We start from the raw sequence: 7,628 nt of genomic DNA on the forward strand, positions 1-7,628 counted from the left end.
GTGCACTTGGGGTTCTTACTCAGGAGCATGGTGGCAAAAATCGTCCAGTAGCTTATTTCTCTGCCACCTTGGATCCTGTTGCCCAAGGTCTACCCCACCTGCATGCTGTGGCTGCCGCGGCACGCCTAATTGAAATGTCTGAGTCCCTTGTCCTCTGCTCTCCTGTTTCTCTCATGGTCCCTCACTCTATAGAAACTCTCCTGCTACAACGTAATACAGCTCACCTTTCCTCCGCCCGCCTCACTTTTACTGCTTTCGGCTTCGCATATCACCATAAAGTGCTCTTCTCAGTTGAACCCTGCCACTCTCCTTCCTCTGTCTAATGACGGTGAACCCCACGACTGCCTTGCAAGTGTCTCTGCTGTCACCGTCCCATGCCCCGACCTTTCTGATGTCCCTCTCTCTAACTCCGACCTTGTGTTATCCACTGACAGTTCCTGCTTTCGTGATAGACAAGGTCGTCTCCTTGCAGGATATGCTGAGGTATCACTCTCTGAAGCCCTAAAAGCTCCGCCGTTACCTTCTGTGACAGCGCAAGTCGCTGAACTAGTTGCCCTAACCCGCGCTTGCTTTCTGGCTGAGGGGCGCTCCGCCACCATTTATACTGATTCTCGTTACACTTTTGGGGTTGTACATTGCTGCTCTCCTGAATGCAGTTTTACTCCCATCTGCATTAGCTATTGTTAAGTGCCCTGGCCACTCCACAGCAGATACTGATGTTGCTAGGGGTAATGCTGCCATAGAACCTTCCCCAGGTGCGTTTCTCGGTTCCCTTTCTGTTTCTGTACCACCGCCGTCCCTTTCTGACCTCACCCTGCTCCAAGACTCTGCCCCAAAAGCAGAAAAAGACTCCTGGATCGCCCAGGGTTGCTCTCTATACCCCGATTCCCTTTGGTGCTCGCCTACTGGTGCTTTTGTTGCCCCCTTTTCACTCTACCCATTTCTGGCCACCCTGCTTCACAATGTTTCGCATGTTGAAAAGGAGGGGATGGTCTCTGCTGTAACTAAGGCAGGATGGTGAGCCCCACATTTCAGCTGTTTTGCAGCCCGCCACTGTCCCGCCTGTACCACTTGCCAAAGCTACAATATTGGCAAACCTGTAAAGGTAGCTCAAGGGTTCTGTACAAATACCTAAGTCATTCTGGTTATGGTATGTTTATTTTCGGATTGGATTGAAACCTTTCCTTGTCGCAAAGCTGATTCACTGTCTGTTGCCAAATGTTTGTTAAATCATATTATGCCTGCCAAAGGAATTCCTGCCACTCTGTCCAGTGACCGGGGTACACATTTCACCGGACAACTTGTTCAGCACCTGGATCGTGTATTACATGTCACGCACCTGCTGCACTGTCCCTACCAACCACAGAGCACAGGTGCAGTTGAAAAAAACGAAGTGGTGTGCAAAAAAATTAAGCTTGCAAAAATTTGTGACTCTGCAGGGTTAAGCTGGCCAGCAGCCTTACCGTTGGCCCTTATGGAAATTCAATCCACCCCATCCCAAAGACATAAATTAAGTCCTTTTGAAATTGTTACGGGGCGCCCTATGCGAATAATGGCTACCATTACTTCAGTCTCAGACTTGAACTTGACTCACAGTACACTCCTTCAGTACTGCAAGGGACTAATGCAAGCTGTAAGTCACTTCCATTCACAGGTTCAAGCTGCCTGGCTGACGGAACCCACCTCGGATGCCTGCCACACTCTCGAGACAGGTGATTAGGTCTACGTACGACATCACCATCAAACTCGCCTTGGAACCCCAGTAGAAGGGCCCGCATCAGGTGCTGCTCATTACCCAGACGGCTGTTAAGCTATCCAGCATAGCAGCATGGATACATTCTTCGGAATGTAAGAAGGCACCACCCCCAGCAGACCAGTCATCGCCTCAGGACCACACAGAGTCAATTTTGACTCCAGAAGAAGACGTAGAGGAACAGCCTGCAATACCTTACAACCTACATTCACGTAAGGGTTGCCTGAAGCAGACAACAACCAAAAGCAAGGCCCAAGAAGAAGCAGTAGTGAGCCTAGCGCCTGCTGCCTGGTGGACATAAAACCATGACTGCGGTTCCCTCAGCTGAGGTTGTCAGAACCAAAAAGGGTCTTGCCTTCAACATGTGCCTCTGGTGGGGCCTGTTCCTCAGCCACTGGTGTCTTAAGGTCTGGGGAAGCCACAATGACAATTCTTTTGTCCACCAGCAAGTATGGATCGCTCAGACCCTTAATACCTCTAATTGCTGGGTCTGCAGCCACATCCCAGCCCACTCACAAGCTGGTTCCTGTCTTGGCAATCCCACTTAATTCCCCAGGCCTCACCAGAGGACCTCATTCATTTAACAAGACATGGAACAGTAATGACCCTTGGGAAGCAGTGGGAATAAATGTATCTAAATGGTTAAGTGTGGAGGAGGGAAAAGGTCACTGGTGTTGGGTGTGTAATGGGACGGGGCTGAATCTGGGGAGGAGCAGTTGTCTAAGATCAGAGAATGAAATCACTCTCATGCTCCCCCTACAGCCACCCTAGTGAGAACAGTACACTCTTTCAATGCCATGCAAATAACACCACTCCCCGTAAGGAGAATCACCGTGTGCCCTTCAGGGGATATTACTCCTCCTTTGTAGACACCTATATGGCAAACGGGTGCAACCGACCCTTCCCAGCTTTGATAGGGCATCAGTGGGTCTGCGGGACAAAAGCCTATTCCGCGTTACCAGTTAACTGGACAGGTATCTGTTATCCTGCCCAACTTTTCCCACAATTCCGAGTGTTAAAGTCCTTCCCACGAGAACGCCTCCATAATTTTAGGCAAAAAAGAAGGGACTTGTCAGATGCCCAATGGTATGTGAATCACATAAGCCCCTTAACTTGGGAAGAGGCTATTGGTGGTTTCTTTATCCCATCTGGGGGAGTAATACATCATGCAAAAAAGGCTTCTGAGCTTACAAGCAGTAGTTGAAATCATGGTAAATGAAACTGAAGAAAGTTTAAGGGCCCTGGCCAAAGAAACAGGAGCGATCCGACAGGTGGCCCTCCAAAACCGTCAGGCATTGAATATAATTCTGGCAGCAAAAGGAGGGACCTGTGCTCTCATTGGCAAAGAATGTTCTGTATATACACCTGACAACACCAATGATGTAATAAATTGCGCTAGCCACTTGGAACAGATTGCATACCTTCCCAACGAAGAGCCAAGTTCCCTGTGGAAATGGCTAAGTAACTTGTCCAATTTCTCTGGCATAGGAAACTGGTTGTTTCAGGGAGCCCTGACTATCCTATCTGGGATCTTAATGATTTTTGTATGTTTTCAGTTAATCTCCTGTTGTATCCAAAACTGTGCAAGACATGTCACAGACATGTCCCCTCACCAGAGTGCTAATCTGATGATTTTAAACATCACTGATGAACAGAGTGTGACGTAGTGGGGGTACCTGGCTGGTTTCTATGCTGCTGGCTCTGGGGTAACCCCCACTGGCTGCCGCCCACGACCCAGCGAAACAGGATGAGTCACTATGCAAACCAGTATGGCCAGACACCCCCCATGGAGAAGAACAAAGGAAGGTGGAATGCTGCCCTGGCTGGGGGGCAGGGCTGGAAGAAGGTTAGTCAGTTGCTGGCTGGAAGCATGGAGGAGACAGTCAAGGGAAAGGGGCTGGAGTTTAGGGGCCCAGTCTCCCCCATCTCAAGGGGGCCTGAGGCATCCTAGCCCAGCTCTGTGACCAGATTACATCTGTGCTGTGCTGTAACCTGGAGAGGCAATAAACTTCCTCTATTCCACCGGCTGGTGCAGTCTGTTTGTGCCATTTCAGGGTGCAGGAGACGGGGGACCCCCAATGCGCCGTCACACTGGTGGCAGCGGTGGGATGCACTGCACCCCGTGGATGGAGCTTCCAGCGGCGAGCAACAAGGCGCAGTAGAAGCAAGAGCCCTGGAGCCAGGCGTGCTGGAGACATAGCGAAGCGGTTCTGGGGAATCGTGGGGCGCTGCAGCACTAGACTGGTGAGTCTGCACCGAGGGGACCAGCGGGCAGATGGCCTACGCCCGACTCTTGAAGGCACGGCTGGTGAAGCTGTGCAGAGAGAGGGGCTTGCCTGTGCAGAAAGCAACCAAGGCCCAGCTGATTGCCCAGCTGGAAGAGAATGACCAGCCACAGGGCCAGGATCTTGTCCCCAGGGAAAGCAGACCCCCCCCGAGAGAGTGTCAGTCTCAGAGAGGGGGAGGAGCGCTGGAACCCACCGGAGAGATGAGACAGCGTCTCCCGGGAGGCCTGCAAGCCGTAGCCCATCTAGGGCAGGGGCCAGCCCAGCGGAGCTGCGGCGGCTGGAGATCCAGCTGGGGATAAAGGAATTGGAAGCAGAGGACCGAGAGAGGGACCGCCAGGACCGAGAGAAGGAGCGCCAAGATCGAGAAAGGGACCGCCAGGACCGAGAGAGGCAGCGACAGCATGAGCTGGCCATGGCAGAGCGGAGAATCGGCGGGGCACCGGCTGCGCCAAGTGCGGATGGGCCCCAGGGTCCCGGGACTGCCAGACGCTTGGAGAGGCTCGTGGTGGCCCAATTGAAGGACATGGGCGACATAGACGGGTTCCTCAGCTCCTTTGAGAGGGCCTGTGGACTGCAACGGGTCCCCCCAGCTGACTGGCTGCAGGAGCTCATCCCCGCACTGAACCAGGAGGTGGCCGGAGTGCTCAGTCAGCTGGAGGACCTACAGCCAGGGGATTACAACCGAGTCAAGGAGGCCCTGCTGCACAAGTTCGGGCTGATCCCCAAGATGTACAGGAAGAAGTTCCGGGGGGTACAGAAAGGGCCACGGGAGACCTATGTGGATCTGGCCTCCCGCCTGTCGCAATACTGCCGCAAGTGGGTGTCTGGAGTTGGAGCCCAGACCGCAGAGGAGCTGCTCAAGCTGGTCATGATGGAGCAGTTCTATGAAGCGTGCCCACCCAAACTGAGGCTGTGGCTCAAGGACCGGAGACCAGAGAACCCCCAGGAGGCTGGGAGGCTGGCGGATGAGTTCACGGAGAGCCGATCTGGGTGTGAACGGGAGTCCCGGAGAGAAAGGGCATCGCGCAGAGACCGGATCTCGGCTGAGCGACGGAGGGAGTCAACTCCGAGGCAAGCCCAAGGAACAGGTCGTCTGTGCCCCAGAAAACCAGCCAGGTACCCCCACTACGTCACACAGAGAGACAAAAAACGGTTAATGTATGGAACCCAGTAATTGTTGGTCATAGGCGTGGCTTGACCAAAAGGAGGGATTGTGAAAGTAGAAAGAATTATAATGTAAGAGAAAGATGAATTGTGCTGTAATAATTGAATAAGTTGAAGGAATACTGTTTGTCTCTGAACAGGAAGAAGAAAAGTATGTTAATGTTGTTTGTAGGTATGCAGATCAATGTGCTAGCCAGAGTTAATAGGAAAAGGAACATTAGGTGTTAGGGAGAAAGCAATTGAGAACCAAGTAGATATGGACAGGAGATTGCTGTGTGCTTGATGTGGAAATGAAGATACTTAGCTAAGTCTCATACTAATCATGTGAAGTTTTGCCCCTCCTTTTAATCCTGTTAACTTGACTTTTTTGACTGTATAAATCAAGGGGTTTGAACATTTTATGGGGCTCACATTTTCTGGATGCATTTTAGCAGAGCTTTGCTGAATAAACAGAGCGGTCTGACAAATCTGTGAGTCCTGTCTAACTTTGACATGATAAAGCACCAACACAAAACAAATCTAGATTACAGATGGATAATCAGCTGAATATATGTCCCCAGTGTGATGCTATGGCCAAAAGGGTTAATGCAATCATTGAATGTATAGTGAGGAATATTAAGTAGGAAGAGGGAGGTTATTTTACCTCAGTATTTGGTACTGATCCGATCACTGCTGGAATATTGTGTCCAGTTCTGGTGTTCAGACTTCATGAAGGATTTGGAATATTGGAGAGATGCAAAGAAAAGTCACATGAATGATTGAAGTATTGGAAAACATACCTTACAGTGAAAGACTTAAGGCACTCTACACATATAACTTATTACAGAGAAGAATAAAGGATGACTTAATCACCTATCAAATCTGAGAATAGTGGACTTCTCAGCCTAGCAAGCAAAGGTGTGGAATGGAAGTTACAAGCTGAAGCTAGACAAATTCAGAAAAGACATAAGGCACAATTTTTAACAAGGAGGATAATCAATTATTGGAGCAACTTACGAAGGGTTATGATGGATTCTCCAAGACTTAGAATCTTTATGTTTGTTTGTTTTTCTAAAATAGGGCTCGGGAACTATTTTTCTATCTGGGACACTGACCAACAGAAAAAATTCAATCATGCCCACACATGAACTTGTGGTGGGACATGGAGGCTTGGGGCTTCCCTCACAGTGGGATGAGTTGGTGCACATGGCTCCAGCCCCTTTGCGGGCATAGAAGTTTGGGGTGCATTCAGAAATGAGGAGTTCAGGATGTGGGAAGGTGTAGAGAGCTCCAGGTGGGGTGCAGCCTTTGCGGTGGGGATGAGTGGTTTGGAGTGCAGGAGTGGGTTTGTGGCTAGGACAGGTGGCTGAGGTGGGAGTGTGCGGTCTGGGAGGGGGTCGAGGTGTGGGAGGGGATTACAAGCTGGAGCAGAAGGCTTGAGTTCAGGGTGTGGGGTCTGGGAGGGAGTTTGAGTGAGAGGAGGTTCTGACCTGGGGCAGTGGGGTTGGCATGGGGTGGGGGCGGGAGGGTCTGGGAGAGAGTTGGGATGCAAGAGGGGGTTCCAAACTAGGATGGAGAGTTGAGTTGCAGTTAGGAGTATGGGATCTGTGATGGAGTTTGGGTTTGGGAGCAGATTCTGCTCCAGCTGGGTGGCACTTATCTGAAGCAGCTCTTAGTCAGCCACGAAGGGCAACAGAGCTAAGGCAGGGTCTCTGCTTGCCCCAGCCTCTCACCACTTCTGGAAGTGGCTACCATGTCCAGGCCCTAGGCAGAGGGTCCAGGTTGCTCTGCATGGAGGATGATGCTGGAACCCCCAGGCTCTGCCACCTCAGTTTCCGTTGCCATGATTCCCCAGCCCTCTTCTAGGAGACATGGTCTAGTTCAGTGGTTCCCACCTTTTTTTGTACTGTGGACCGGCAAACCCATTTACAAACTTTTGGCAGTCTGGTAACATAATGAATATGCAAATATGGACATAAAATGTTACCGGTCTACCAAAAGCCCCAACCTCCAGCCCCCACAGCCACTGTGAAGAGTTGGCTTCAGGTCTGGCAGTCGCCACATGGCAGCCAGCTGCTGCAGCTGAAGCCAGTTGTTCACAGTAGCTCTGGGGGTCAGGGCTGGGGTATATTCTAGCCCCAGAGCCCCCCCCCCCCCAGTGCCAGCCCTAATCCATAAAGCACCCCACCCCTCCACTACTTCCCAGTGCTAGCCACTGGCCCCCGAGTCCCCTGCACATGATACGCTCCCCAGTGCCAGCCTTCGACCCTCAGAGTTCCCTAGTGTGAGCCCCCTATCCCAAATGCCTCAGTGCCAGTCCCCTGCACCTTAGAGCCCCCCCACCAGCCCCCCCAGTGCCAGCCTCCTGTTTCCAGACCTCCACTGCACCCAGCCCCCCAAGCTCCCTAGTGCCAGCCCTGCCCCCATAGCCTCCACTGTGCCAG

The sequence above is a fragment of the Pelodiscus sinensis genome, chromosome 3, assembly GCF_049634645.1.
Source record: "Pelodiscus sinensis isolate JC-2024 chromosome 3, ASM4963464v1, whole genome shotgun sequence".
NCBI lineage: Eukaryota > Metazoa > Chordata > Testudines > Trionychidae > Pelodiscus > Pelodiscus sinensis.